The sequence below is a fragment of the Aythya ferina genome (genome assembly GCF_964211825.1).
Source record: "Aythya ferina genome assembly, chromosome: 5".
Taxonomy (NCBI): domain Eukaryota; kingdom Metazoa; phylum Chordata; class Aves; order Anseriformes; family Anatidae; genus Aythya; species Aythya ferina.
The window spans coordinates 8,123,790-8,139,282 of NC_140301.1; the positions used below are offsets into that span (position 1 = coordinate 8,123,790).

At 40.7% G+C, this 15,493-nt stretch overlaps 1 protein-coding gene and 1 long non-coding RNA gene across 2 annotated transcripts in view; both read left to right on the forward strand.

Moving 5' to 3' along the window:
* The window catches only part of DCDC1 (doublecortin domain containing 1), a 247,801-nt gene extending 244,241 nt beyond the window's left edge, over window positions 1-3,560 (forward strand). Inside the window, exon 29 of the mRNA XM_084521002.1 lies at window positions 3,487-3,560. The gene's annotated coding sequence lies outside the window, so the exon portion shown is untranslated. The remainder of the gene's footprint in view (window positions 1-3,486) is intronic.
* A 1,535-nt stretch (window positions 3,561-5,095) lies between these two features.
* On the forward strand, window positions 5,096-14,217 carry LOC311436894. Its single transcript, XR_014693161.1, has 3 exons — window positions 5,096-5,203; window positions 11,039-11,152; window positions 13,509-14,217. It is a non-coding gene; the product is annotated as an uncharacterized lncRNA (long non-coding RNA).
* Window positions 14,218-15,493: the final 1,276 nt, after the last annotated feature.

Here is a 15,493-nt window from a genome sequence, read left to right on the forward strand (position 1 = left end):
ACGTAACCGTGTTTCATGATCTATTAATTCCTTGGAAGTGATGAGTGTGGATATTAACGTGTCGGTATAGGAATGTAGTGACACCGAGATACCACAGTGCTAGGAATCGTGTAGGTAAACACTTGTTCTTCTGCTGGGGGGTAAAGGAACTGGCTGGTAGGTGTGTAAGGGAGGAGGTACGTAAGGGCAGGTGCAGTATTATTAGAAAAAACTTGCCTATCTGATTTTAACCATTACGACTGGTTGACTCTTTTCATGGCAGTTGACCGTAAGGGTGTTAAAAAAGCAGATGTCAATTGATTCAATTAGGTTAAAAGCGAGTCTTTTCTTAGCTTGGTTTGCACTTCTTCCCTTTGATATGATGCGAGAGGTAATGAAGACAAAATAAAAAGAGAATAAATAATGGGGAAATGCAGACAAAGGAACATTAAAATACAGAAAGCTGCAGTGTGCTTATGGACATGATTTTGTAAGCAAGAGTCAGAGGGGAGAAATGTTAAAAAGCACCAGAAAGGGACAGAGTTGTGTTATATTCTCTGTTTAATAAAGACCTGAACATAGAGTTGCTGCAACACAAAAAGCAGCTGTGATTTAAAAAATGGTCACGTTTGAAATGTCTAGATCCCAGTTTTCCTATTTCTTTCATCATTGCAGTCAGTATAGTAACAAAAAAATAGCTCTCGTGATGTCATAAACTTTACTGAAGAAAGCTGTGTGTTTCCTGAATTATTTATTTTACATAAAACATTTATAAAGTGCTACCAGACAACATGTAAGAGCAGCATAATAAAATCAATAAGCATTAAAATCAGAATAAATTTGGGCACCGTATACACCCTGTGGGATTATTCTTCAACTGTGCCCTATGTGTGGCTACAGAACACTTTTTCTACCATCCTTGATCCTGCAGCATCTCCGGGGAGACTGTAGGTATTGGAATAACACAGCTGGGCCATCCTCAGCCAGCTCCTGCTATCGCCAAGGGTCTGTGTCCCAGCTGGGAGTTGCTTGTCATGGTTTGTGTTGGCCATACCATTTCCTCCCTCCTCGTCTCTGGGGCCTTTCTGAAGTTGCTGAGCACCAGCATTTTTTGCAGAGGTTTGAAGTGTGGCACAGAGCTGGCTCAACTAGCCTCTGCAAGACTGTCCCTGGGGTCAGGGATCTCCCAGCTACCCGGTAGCAGAGCTTTTGGTCCCATAAACTCCCTTGGAATGGCAGAATAAGGACCAAGGCAACAACTTTCTATTGCCTTGAACAGCAACTGTTAATCTCAGGTCTGGAAAGGTGCTAAAATCCTCAGCATAAGAAATAAAATGCAGCTAAGGAGTGTGAGCAATGTGGGAAGGAGATTGAGATGGCTTTTGTTCCTACTGAATAAATAAATTTGTAATTATCTGAATTAATAATGTCACTCAAATATTGGATTTCTGCAAAATGACAGCATTATATAGGGCATATATAAACATAACACAAATGCCATCGCTTTGATTAAAAGCTGAATGTGTGCATACGTACAATGCAGAGGCACTGAACGTTGCAAACACAGTTTGGCAAGTGAATTTAGTTCACTGTCACACAAAAATGCTTTTTGCAGCGAGTGTGCTGGTGTCATACATTCCATTACGAAATCCCTTTTTTAAAATTGCTGAGTGATAGCTTCGCTGCGAGGTGGTGCTGATGCAGCCGAATGCCCTTCTGAGGTTGCTGCTTCATCCCCTCGGATAGTTCTCAGCTGCATCTCCTCGGTTCACACTCGGGTGAGGTTGGTGCCCTGAGGAGGTAGGTTATCGTGCTACCAGCTCTTGCTGTGCACGCTGGTTCTCATCTGCTCTATCATCTGCTTGCTTCAGAGCAACTGCGCTGGGTTTCCTGACTTAGTACAGCACGGTTCCCCTGGGGCAGTATTGGTATTGCCTGCTGATAAGCTGTCAATATGCTTCCCGATAATAACCTGTCAGAGGCGACGTGCTCCGCTGTGATTTCTTAGCATGTCATTTGTTGGTGGGGTGTTATAGTTCCCATCCAATTTCTAGACAATGTCTGCCAACAGATGGTCCTCCTGCTCCTGCCTCTTCCTCCTGATAATCCTGTTGGTTCCAGAATGCGGTCACAATTCAGTAGCTGCAAATAATTGGTGTGTTTTTGTTGTTGTTTGTTTGTTTGCTTGTTTTTAAGACTTAGGTCAGCTGTTGAAGAAAAAAAAAAAAAAAAAAAAAAGCTGGCAGAAAACTTGCTTTTGAGCCAAAGCAAATCTTGGCTTCTTATCTAAATGAAGGAGGGGAAAGTGAACAAAGCATATAATTCCAACTTAAATAAGCACAAAAACACCCTGCTGCTTCCTGTCTTTTCTCGGTTGAACCTGCGTCTTACAAAATTAACTCGCAGACCAGGCAGTAGAGTCACTTTCTTATGCCTTTTTCTTTTTTTTTTTTTTTCTCAGTAAATATTTACATATTTTGCACTAACTGAAGGAGTATCAACGGCAGAGGCTGAGATCACGTTCACAGATGCTGTGTATGGTTTTGGCTTGTGGAATGAGAAATGAAGATTCAGATTTTCCTAAGCAGAAAAAGATATTGCATCTGGCCTTGCGTTGCTGTTACTGCATGCTGCTGACAGCTCCACTGACAGTTCAGAAAATTGATCTTCAGAAACGTTTTTTCACTCTCCAAGTGTGTTACGGTGAGTTTCACACAAATTCTCTACCAGTTTTGACCCACGTGGCCTTGGGGTGGCCCAAATTAAGTCTTCCAGTAAATAACTTGGAATAATGTTTCCAATTTTTAGTATGCGTATTGGCTTGGGTTTGGTTTGTGAGTTTTGAAAGGACCATGCGTGACAGTCCTCTTCAGCAGTAGGCAAAAATCCCTGGCCAAAGTGATGTTTCGCCAAATTTTGCAGTTTGTGACTGTATCAAAGATTCAACAGATAAAAGTTTTTAATTGTACGGGAACAATTTCTTTTAAAAAGAAGCTGCACACAGTTGTGATTGTGCTTTGAGTATTATCATAAGAAGCCGAATCTGATAATTTTTCTGCGGTGTTTTGCTGTGCTGATCAAAGTGTACTGGTCTCATGACTGAACTGCTAACGCATCTAAAGAGCCTCTAAGGCTTCACAGAGAAGCCGCTACAGCATGCGAGTGCCACAGGTTTTTGTATGCAGACTCACCAAATTGGGAGAGTTTTTATTTTTGCAACCTACCTTCTCTCTCCGTGGCAAACTGGATGCAGGATCTGCTTGCTTTAACTCGTGTTCAAGCGGCTGTGTCACGGATCTCTCAGCAGGAGGTGGTACCCTGACAGCAGCAAGGCTCTGGGGCTCAGTTTGGACAAAGTTCTGAGATCTTACGCTTTCTGATGCCTAGAGATGTTTGAGATCTCCAACATACAAAGTTCAGTGCCTTCAGGTCTGCACTGCGGTTGCAAAAACGATAGACTTCCTTTGACTGAAGTGGTTTGTGGCAAAACGCTGCCTCTTTTTACAGCTCTCCCACCATCCAAGTGGCAGATGTGATCTGACACCGACGGAGGCTGGGTCGAGTGCCGTGACTATTGTATGTCCTGTTGGCACACTCAGCCTAGGAGCAGCAGCTTTGAAAGTTTCTTGACAGCTTTTCCTGCAAGCCTCCCAGTACCCACAGCGTGCTCTGCCCATGGGGACGATGCCTGCTTGTCCCATCCTGAAAGGTGCTCGGTGCTGCTGGTACGTGCCGTGGACTTGGGGCTGGGTGGGACCCAAAATTTCTGCCAGACTTTCTGCAGTTGGGGTAGGAGGGGAGTTGTTTGTTTGGTTTGGTTCCTTTTGTTTTTAAGTAGCCCTTTTGTCATCAAACATTTCTAAATTGTCTAGTAAGGGTGCAAAGTGGAGATAGTAACAGAATGGCTATTTCTTAGTTTAGAATATTCATTCTAAATAATGTAGTATAAGTTTTATAAATTTGAGCCTTGCTGGGTTCTCCAGTTCCATTATAGAGTTGCTGGTAGGTTGCAAGGCACGTATGTAGAAATTTGTTCAAATAATAACAAGCACAAAGACAAGTAAGTCTAGAATCTGCAAAATTTATCAGCTGGAGTTTTGATTTTTGTTTTTCTTTTAACGAGCCTCTGAAGTGGCTAAGTATTATAGAAGTATTTAGTAAAAGAAGTAAAGGAGTATTTCCCAGCCAGAAGAATCATCTGGCTAAATGTTAGAAAGAGATGAAGTGCTGGTTAGTAGATGCCAGTCCCCTGCATGTGCACCTCTGTTTCCTGCCATGCTCCGCCGTGCCTTGCTCAGTAGGCAGCAGTGCAGGTCTACTGTAACCTAAAAACGCCGCCTGAGCATGCCTCCACGTTGCTATTTGTTCTTCTTGCTACTGCTGAGCAAAATGTGGGAGTGCAAACTGGGATGACAAGGCAGTGCTGCTCAACAAGGTCACCTGGAGCCCACGATTTGTAGCTAAGCAGGCTGCTGCTCTTGACTGAGTCCCTGGTGAGTTCACTGCCTTGAAGAGTAGGTGGCCATGATGAGCTTTGCTTGCTTACTTTTGGCAGGAGAATAAAGGCAGGGCCGGGTGCCTGAGAGAGGCAGGAGCATGAATTCTGTCTTGGAAGGTTTGTTCTTCAGGAGGCAAAATTCAGTTTTTCACGTATTGCATGGAGCCGAGCACATGACTGTCATACTTCAGACTTAAATTTAGCGAGGAATGGGGAATGTGGAGATGTTAACTTTGAAGTAAGTGATCACTAGCAATTCAGTTGAAATTAGGTGGAAGGATGTACGTAAACACTGAAGTAATTTCAGAAGGGAAGAATTAGGGAAATGGATTAATTAAAGATCAATCGAGTTAACTGGACTGAAAAATTGTGAGGAAAAAGTGCTCTGGAACCTCAATTTAAAGGAATTCCATGGTACAGTATGAAATTTGCAACTAAGGACCTAATTACAGGGCTTCAGGATACAGTTGCTACAGAGATAACTTTGGGCCAAAATTAAGGTATGCAACCCGTATACAACCACGTTCTTTGCATGCCCCGAAACTATAATTAAGCTAACGCAAATCTGGTGGGAGAACAAATGTGTGTAATCTTGCTCTGAATAAATTTAGATTGAGAACTAACCATTGAGATTCTGGCACAGCTCTCCAAAACAAGCCATGGGGGACAGAAGACCCAGTGGGAATGAAGGTGGAGCCCACCGTGTTTAGATGTGCTACCTAAAAGGTGGGTGGAAGTTGAAGGTGTAAACCAGATCCGAACTGAGTGGCCTCTGGTATTTTTCTGCACAATGCTGTACTGCACAGCGTGGGTTTACCCTTGAAATTTGTTTGTTACAAACCTGTTGTACTTTTTCAAAAGACTCCCATTGACTGTAAATCGTCTTTGAATTATATCCAAAAGCAACAAGTATGGTTTAATTGTACAGCCCCTGTTACTTCAGCTCAAGGTGTTTCTTATTTTCCTTTTCTTACACTGTAAAACCTAAGAGAAAGAAAAGTCTGATTACCAATATTTTATGCATATCACCTGCAGCTGATATTTTTAAAGGCATACAGGTGATTTTATGTGGAAATAAGGTGTCTAAAAGTTTGTAGTCGTATATGGATATAGGTCTTAAATATGTTACATACTTAGTTTCAAAACCTGTCTAATGCTAAGAGCAGGAAGTTGTTATATTATCATAAACAGGATTAGTTGTTGGCTTAAATCAAGTAATTTGTGTAGTTTGTATATAGAAATATCCAGTGTACCCAGTGCTTATTAAATTGACATAACATCTCCTGTCCCTTTCATGTTTTGGGGATCCAGGAACTATTTGTTTATTGAACACTGGACATTAAATCTAGGAGAGTATATTAGCAAGGCTATTACACAGGTATAATACTTAAAAGGCAGAGAATATTTGTTACTATTAAATTACTGTCTGCAATAGTGTATCTGTAACTGTAGATATCTGCAGTGGTACCTAAAATATTTTAGCAAGGTCTGTGAGAGCTTTGAAATTTGCTTTCAGGGCTGTATAGTTAAGCACTTTTTAAATGCACTGCTTAATTTTTCCTCACATTGTAATTCATTGTTGGCCTTTTCTGCAATGAATTGTTGGGATTAACCAATAAATCAGCAGAAAAGACATGCCAATTTCCTCAACAGTTGACAAATTACAGCGTGGGCAAAGTACTGTATGTTTTATTTATTTTTAAAATTTATTTCATGAGGAAGGGTAACATTCAAATGCCCCCCAAATGTGTTTTTATTTGGTAATGTTACGTTTAGCCGTGTTCCACTGTTTCTCAAGCAGCATGTGTAAATGCATTGCTAATAGCAATTACCAATATTAAAGTAACATTTTCCTTGATTTGCAAGTATTTACTTTAAAAAAAAAAAAAAAAACATTGTTAGGAAGAAAAGATTTATAATTACAACCTTTTTCTTTCTAAACCTTTATTTTAATATAAATGTCTTTGTCTTGGGGTGCAATTTTTAGAAGAAGTGAAAGAGAACTTGGGGGTTCAATACTGTAGCACTGAATTATTTAAATACTTGCATTCTGGTTTCTGCATGTTCATTATTTCCCATCACTTCAAGACTGTGGCTGTGCAGTCAAACCTGGCACAATATTGGTGTGCACAAGCCCTGTCCCCGTCTGTAGGGCTGGATGTTTAGCAGGCCGTTTGTAAGCAACACTTGATGTGTGTGAGTAGCAGTGACAAATAACCGTGCAAATTAAACCCTTAATTGTACATTAACTTAGATTTCTCAATTCTTAAATATCATTGCCTGCATGAGTTAAAACAGATACAATTGGTGGTCAGGGGTGTAGCCTCTTTTGTCGTTATCGGAAAAAACCTCTTGTTTAAGACAAGCTTTTGTTAAGTGCTTAAGAAAGTGCCAGCAGAGAGAAAATGTTCCTGACCTTGGCCGTGTACTACACCTCCTGAAATCGTATTAGCTTTTATGCTGCATGATGTATGAGCAGCCTTTTGAGATCAGAGTCTAGAATATGATGGTGAAGAATAACCAGCCACATGATTCATTCAATATTTAAGGTAAGACATATCAAAAAGACAGCAACATCTTAGTGTATTGCAGCACGGAGGGGCTTCACATAAAGCTGCAGCTGCCGTCTCTACCTGGGCAGCTCCCTCAGGCACCTGCCTACCCTGGGAAGTTCCCGCAAGACACGCAGCTTCACCGAGTGCTTCCTGCCCTGCTCTGAGCCCTCGTGGGGACTGTGTGAGACCAGGGTGCGCTGCCTGTACTTACCTCATGCCAGGGGAGCGTGCACAGAAGCCTTGGTCCTGTGGATTCCCTGCCTGGTGGGTGGTGGTGGGAATTCTTCCTCTGTATGGGACATCCAACTGTGGCGGGGAGGAGCTGGCGTCGGGGTCTGCTGCTTGTGGGTGCACCTGCGGATGAAGAAGCCACGAATTGGGAATAGTGGGGGGCTTCTTGCTCACCTGTTAGAAGTGGTTTGGCATTCAGTTATGATACCAGTCAAAAATGGTGCAACTTCTGCACCAAAAATGGGGCAACTTCTGTCATTTGGCTCCATTGCTGTGTGATGTTCTTAGCCTGCTTCTGGACAGGGAGCGTTCTGGGAAGTCTGGTGGCCCCATAACAGCCAAAATCGGGATGGGACCAATGGGGGAATGCATATAGTGGCTGTTTGCATTTTTAAACTGAGATTCTGTTTACTCCCTTAAAGCTCTCTGGAGAGGATGGCTAGGTATAGCTTATTTTAGAAAGCACACATTATTTACTGAGCTGTGACAAACGTGCTCCTGATTTAAAACAAAGCTGCCTCTTTCTTTGCTACCAAGCAAACGTACTCTGTGTCAGAGGAAGCATAAATATTGAAATCATCAATAGTGATATAGGGTGGCTTTGGGAAGGGGTTGCTTTGTTTCTGGAGCTACCGGACTTGGTGGTAAGATGCTAGTAGACATGCTCAAGCAGATGTGAAGCAAATTCTTGGGTATGGAGCTGTCTGCCACACTGGCATTAGTTAGGATATAGTTAACAGGAAAACATTATGAATTGACAACACTTTGGCTTTCTATCTGCGCTTTAAAATGATCAGTTAAACTCTGCTCTAAGGAGCTCTAGCTGTATTTCTGCATCATCGTAACAGTTTAAACTTGGGTTTGGCTCTAGGTATAGCACAACTTTTAGAAGTGAGCTCACTCATGTCATCTGAAAAGTGCAATAGCGCCACTCAAGCTCTTTATTATACACGTAACAATCTGAAAACCTCAGGGATGCCATTTTTCAATTCATTGCTCTGGGTGGTTGGGCTGATTTCAGCAGTTTCCAGCCTGTCCAGTCCTTTCTGTCTCCTCATGCTCGCCCAGCTTGCTGTGGCGCTGGCCTTCAATGGGAGCCCACGCTGGTTAAAATCAGCCTTGCAGACAAGTGGGAAGACAATGAGGCGTGCTGCTTGGGGGGGGTGAGAAGGAAAGCTGCTTGTGCCAGCCCTGCCAGCAGGGCCTGAGGGCTGGGAGACTTCGTCCTCATTCGGATCTTCTGTGCTGACTTGCATTTTTGCCATTGAATTGGAAGCTTCTAAAATTGTTTGCTTTGTTGCAAGGCAGCAATATTTCACTTAGCAGTTTCTTTCCTGTTTTCCCCAGTGGTTCAAAATGGAGCTTCAGAAAACTGTTACGGAGGGAAAAGGGTTTCCTTTTGTCTTTTTCTATAAGCACGCCACCTCTTTCATGGCATAAAAATATTATTTACCTGTTTTAAGAAGGTTGCAAGGGAGAGCCTGAGAACTTGGTATATAAATGTGTTAGGACAAACTGGTCATGAAGGTTACTCTATTATACTAATTTTGGTGGTAATTTACAACTACTTTTGGAATCGCTGTTTTGGCAACCTCTCTTTTTTAGTCTGTAAACAAAATATGGTTTGCAAAAGTATCATACCAAAAAAAAAACCATAGGAATAGGCAGTACATAGGGTATGGCTTTCTCTTTTGAACCAGTAGTAATATAGGGTGAGATATGTAATTTGTATAAACAGTCACAGATGGAGCTTTAGTTTTACTGTTAGGATCTCTCATAAAACACTAATTACTTGGCTTAAATGAAAACACCAGGGAAAAAAAATAGGCTTCATGGACCAGGAAAAAATGAAATCTGAAGTGAAGTTTCTGTTTCAGAATCGCCTATGCCTTTATTTTGGTTTGAGACACAGCATGACCCCCAAACTGTATCTGACTGTTTTCCTACAGAATAATTTACATAAGGCAGTAGTTTAAATAACCTTCCCATTAAATGGAAGTGTTTGATTTTTTTTTTTCCTTGCTGTATCACTGGCAGAAAAAAGTTTTTTTTTTTGTTTTGTTTTGTTTTGTTTTGTTTTTACCTTGCTCCTTATTTCCCACCAGGCACATGTCAGAAATGAGCTCCTGACAAAATAAGTAAAAAGATTAACAGTGTTTCTCTGAAAGTCTGCATGTTAGGACAGGATCCAGGACTGCAATCCTGAAGAATGAACCCAGAGAAAAATTTGATTATACTTTGCTTTTTAAGTCAAAGGTATTTATAAATGTAGGTAATTTAAAAATAAGGTGATGAAAATTGTCTCAAATTGTGCAAGTTTCTTCCAGCTTATTAGTAATTTTGCATGAGTTAAAACCACATGTGCACACCCATGGAGTGTACACATTAACATAAAAGTTGGTCTGTACCAAGCCCTAACAAACTTGCCCACTGATGGTACTGGTGTTGTCACTGAACAATAATTCCGATCACCCACACAGCCTGCAGCTCTTACTGCCACAATTACGTTTTCTTAAACTGGCAGGGCCACCCTGAAACATTTTAGGTATTTTTGTAAATAACTTTTGCTGTAAAGCATCCTTACTTGCTTGTAAAAAAAAAAGCAAGTTACATTTTTATTTCAAGGCTCAGTTGGCTTCTCTCTAGCTGATGCAATTTGGATCCTGTGTTCCAGGAATTCAACCTGCTTCTGGTATTTGCCCTTTCATGCTTTGCCCAATCCCCTGTTGCATGACTCTTTTGATCAGAAAGAATATGTATGGATGTGTGCTAATAATTTCATCTAGAATTTAATAATTGCTGTGGAGATTCGTTTTAGGAGTGATGATGATTTAAAAAATATTAATTAACCAGTCAGGTTGGGAGCAGTGGGTATCAGCATTAGATTTACAGGCCTTTGATTTCTGCCATGAATTCTTGTTCTGTGAATCTACATCTTTCTGCATCTGATTAATCAAATTTTCTCTTTCCTAGCACTTTGCTTTTAGAATTCTGTGATCTTGTTCTGTTTATCTGAAAAAAAAAAACAACAAACCACCCTTTGCTTAATACGTATGTATCCTGAAAAAAATAACGCAATTAATGAATTTTGCAATTTTAGGATATTTAATTAATTGAAACACTTGAAACAATGTCTTGAAATGAATGAATTTTGCTGATGAGGAGGTTCATATTTTATTTTTTGATACTATTTTAGTTTTCCTAAGGGGAAAAATATTTTTTGTTCTTAGTCCAACATTTGTCTCAAGAATAAGCGTAATGAGCATCTGAGAGTTGACTCTGGGTGAAATGATGTGACATGTCAATGACATTTTCATTAAAAAATATTTTAATGAGAGCAGGAAACAGGAGGGGGAGAAAAACCCTGCAGGGTCTGATGCATTGTTAGCTACCAAAAAGTGCAAATACTTACTTTGGAGTGTGGTGGTTGTATGTACATCATCTTTCTACAAAATAATCCTTAAAGAGGTGCCTTACAAGAAATTTCTTGTAATGGGGTGTAAGTAAAGCAGAACGTAAGAGTGAAGCGAGCCTTTGGTGAGTTCAGTGGCACGAGCTGCTCCAGTTCCTTGCGCTGCTGGAAACTGGAGGCTCAGGGTAGAGCTGTTTGGGTAGAGCGTGTTGCAGCCCCGTGCCATTCCGAGGAACCGGGAAACCTCTATGGAGATGCAGCCCAACATTTGTATCACCTTCTTGGTTATAGCAGCAAAAGCTATGTCATTGGAATTAAAAAAAGAAAAAATAAAAAAAGGCAACATCAGCTGATCCCTCCTAGGTGGATGCCAGATGAGCTGTGCTGGTCCCGAGCCATGTGAGTTATCCACGCCGCACTGCACACCGTGCTGCGCTACGCTACGTCACAGCTGAGGCCTTGCAACTGCCTGCAAAGGTACTTTCATTTCCACATATATATATATATAGATGTTCAAAGCCACAAAAGAGAAAGGCAAAGAGCAAAATGTCTGACTGATTGCTTAACCTGCTTCTGACAGTTGGCTGCTGTGGGTATGTGTGATTTTTTTTTTTTTGTTTGTTTGTTTAAAATAGGTCAAGATATTCCAAAGACTTTTGCAATGTTATCTTGGCCGGTAAGAGCCTGAGAAGGTAATACCAATCAGTGAATAATTGTTGTGTATCTCAGAACACTTACACAATTAGTAATTCCCTTGGGAAACATTCTGAATTTTTGCCAGTGCTTTTATTGGTACAGAGCCAGTGCAGAAATAATTGAGGGGTCCTTATGTGTAAAACTTGCACTGTGTAATAGCGCTTGGGAACAAGGGAAAGGTCCAGGCTCATGTTTCAGTGATGTCAGCCCCGAGGTGAGGTACAAGACCTAGGAACCACCACTGCCCCCTTTGCTTCTCAACGGCTACCACAGTGTGTCAAACCCTTCTCCTCCTCCGCAGCGTAGCAAAGTCCTACTGAAGTCTCAAGGCACTTGTGGTCCAGTCTTTGAAAGCAACAGAGAATGAAGCACGTGGAAATGTCTCACACAGAGGGCTGTTTAGACCAAAATAGTAATTAATCTCCAGGTCAGATTCTAATAGTTGAGAGGGTAAGGACATCTTCCTTCATTAATATGTCTTCAGTGCTCACTAGGGAGGAATCCTGAAGCTCTAGTAAATATCCAAAAAAAAAAAAAAAAAAACTCCACTGGAACCTGTCTGTGAAGGTAGTAAACTTTAAAACAAATAAGACCTTGCATAATTCACTTCAAGCACGTGGAAGGGCAAGCTTCATTCAAATGTCTGCATGATGCTGGCCTTGCTTTATCTGCTGGCTGTGTCTTGGTTGCCCTGTCAACACCCCTCATGTGTCTGCGAAGGGTCCCTTACAACAGAGACTGACAGCATCATGCCAAACTATGTCACACAAAAATCAGGACATGAATACTTTCACCCTAGAATATTTTTTACTTGTGCCTCTGGGTGAATATTTAATAATAAAATCTCTATCATGGAAGAATAGCCTCGTAAAATCCTAAGTGAGCAATATATTGGTTATTCATTTCGAAAGAAAGCCCCCGCTACATTTTATCTGTAGAGAGGAGCAGAGAGAGTAGAAAGGTGTACCTAGTTTTTCATGTACTTAGTCCAGTTTTGAGTTCTGTTGCTTTCCTTTTTTTTTTTTTTTTTTTTTTTAAACTCAGAAATATATTTTAATGAAAATCCATTATTAGGTAGACCAATTTTCACAGCAGAAATAATGACATGTTTTCTTCAGAGTCTCTGGCCTTACAAGGTGTGCCACAAGGAGGTTTTGCCTTTTTAGACAAACCAAGTATTTCTGTGCGATGAGCTAGCTTTGAAGGGCTGAAATTCATAACACATGATTGTAGTAGAAGAGCTACAGGCAACTTGTCTTTGCATCTTCTTGGCACATAACTACCAGATTACATCAAACGTACATGGTGAATGGACAATGCTCCCCATACTGAGGAAATAGCAGCCGTCCTGCAGGTGCAGCGGGTGCATCCTGCACCTTCGCCAGGCGCTGAGCTGCTTTGGTGAGACACTTAACCTGGAAAGCAAACAGTAGGACGAGATGCCATGGCAGTAATTGAAACAAAGAGGGAGAGAGAAGTGTAAAAAGGTAAAACCAGATTGCTCTCCTCTATGCTTACAGACAAAAAGCTAAATATATAGTAGGATATAAATATAATATAGTGCTTGGAAGGAGTTCACTGTACTGAAGAATTACTGGGGTTTGATCCTTTTCTGGTTCTTAGGACTTGTGCTTATGTGTGGACAATCAGTTTGTCGTTCCAACTTTGATATTTAAACTGATTCATATTTTAGCACCCAAGGGCTAAATTTCAGACTTCCTTGCTGTTCAGGAGGCCAGCTGGAAGTACCTCACTTTGGGGATGAGTTTTTGGTGATTTTCTGTTTTAGTGTTGTTTTGTGAGGATGGGGTTAGTGTCATCTCCAGACAGCATTCCACAAAGTCCTTGCAGTTGAGGGAAAGATATTTTTTTATTTGTTGTTTGTTTGTTTGATAGCTCTTTCTGCACCTTGACTAATTAGGTTATGTTTAAATGAGTGCCTCTAAAATTGGAATATTTTAGCGACAACATTTTCAGTAACAAGAGTCAGCTAAGATCTCATTTGTAACGTGGGTAGTGCACTATTGATAGTGTTGCAGTGATGATCTGCTGGCAGACAGACAAAGCCTTTCACTGGAAATCAAATAACCTTTGAGCTTGCAATCCTAAGCACCAAAACTGTCACTGCTGTGTGCAGGTAGAAGAGAAGACGGCGATACATGAGCCAGACTACTGATGATTTCCAGGAGAAAAATTTCATGGCTGTACCAAAACGTTCAAAGAAGAAAGATGAAAAATCTTCAGGGCTGCAACTTGGGTCTCATCTGGAAACTGCAGAAGTGGACAGATTCAGACTTGGATCGGTGTGGTCAGCTTGGAGGCAGTCTGAATACAACTTGAATAACAATTTTAACTAAATTGGTTTAGAAACCAATTCAGGTCTATAAACCACATCAAACTAAATCAATTTAAGGTTTTCTTAACCTGATTTAAGAGGGACTGCACCAGGAAGTTGCACAGGTTTAACTAAATCTGTTTCTAAACCACCTGAGTTAACTCAGTGCTCATCCTCTGTATAAATCAGCCAGTAGATGCAGAAGTTACAGGGTCCATATTTTATGGTTGCTCGCTTGATTCATCTCGATCTATGTGCGCTGTACACAACTCGTTCATTAGCATGGAGCAGCGTGGAGTGGAAGCCACAATTTTCTTTTTTCTTTTTAAATGAGCTAATATTTGGAGAAGGAGAGATCTGAGGCGCATGTAACAGCTTTCTGCTGAAACCTTTAGGAGGATGAAAGACACTGGATGATAATGAAATTGTATTTTGAGCTTTTTTCCATAAAACGAAGTAGTCATTCTAGTGTGCGAAGTGCTATAATTATAAAGCAATTTGCCACTCTTAATGGGAGGACTTTTATTTCATAAAATATTAACAAAATATAATATCGGTGCAATAGGTTAGGAACAGTCTTATTTTCTCCATAAAAAGTCAATTTGTAACCACTGCAGCCTGTCTTTCTCAAGATGGCTATATTAGGGTAACTGATCCTTTTATAGAAGTATCAAAATATAAGCATTAAAATCATCACCACGGCTATCTCATTTACCTTTCTGCTTAGTAATTAAATATTTTTCACTGTCTGCCTGTTTCACTTAGAGGCTGGTGTTGTTTCCAGAGGTGATAGGCCCAAGGGAAGCAGCATTTGATCAATGCCTAAAAAAGTAAAATCATTTGAGATGAAACTACATTTAAGAAAGGTCTGTTCTGTCAAGATGATAACCTCTCTCCCAATGTGCCTAAAAAAAAGCATTTCTCTTAAGCTAGCAAGTAGGGAAAAATCAAATTTTTTTTTCTTCCCTACAATAAAACGAGGGGAAAAAAGTGAGGGAGTGTCAGTAATTATGGGATTTCAGTTCTGATCTGGGCAGCTGCAAAGCATATGTATCATAGGAAGAACAAAGGACTGGAGATGGCAGAATTAACCAAGCCTTAATGGATTCACTCTTTCTCTTGCTCTCTTTGTTACTATTTTTAATTATCCAGTAAATTTTTTCCTTTTTTTTCTTCTTTCTGTTAGTGTTCCAGTATTCAACCAGTCAAGCAGAGCACGATCAACTCCTAGGGAAGTCGTTAATCATACTCATTTTGATAGTGCTTCAAAATCAAATAAGGATTGGATCTCTCTAAATAGTTGAGACAGAGATCATAGAGGAAACTACTTGAGCTGAATGATAAACGTGTTTGGTTTTTTTTTTTCTTAAAATGAAGGAGACACACACACCCCAACCTCCCTAGCCTCTGTGCTCACGTTAGCTGGGACGTCAGCTAGGTAGAAAGGGTAGAGCAAGAGCAATGTCACGAGACACAGAGCAAAACGTTCAGTTAACAAAAGAATCAGAAATAAAATGATCTCTTTCTCCAGCTTTCCATTCTGTCTGATCAGTCACTGAAAATGAATACACCAAACCTTAGTGCAGTATAAAATTGCTGCAGTGGAGCTGATGAGAGAGATGGGGTCTGCCTCTGCACTGTTCAGGCTGAGAATATGTCAGGGCTGAAGCTTGTGTGTTTGACAGAAGCTAAAGGGCCAGGAAACTGTCATTTCATTTTAGCAACCAGTTCATTGGCTTCAGGGCGATTGCACCAGTTTAGACTAACGATAATCTGATCCTATATCT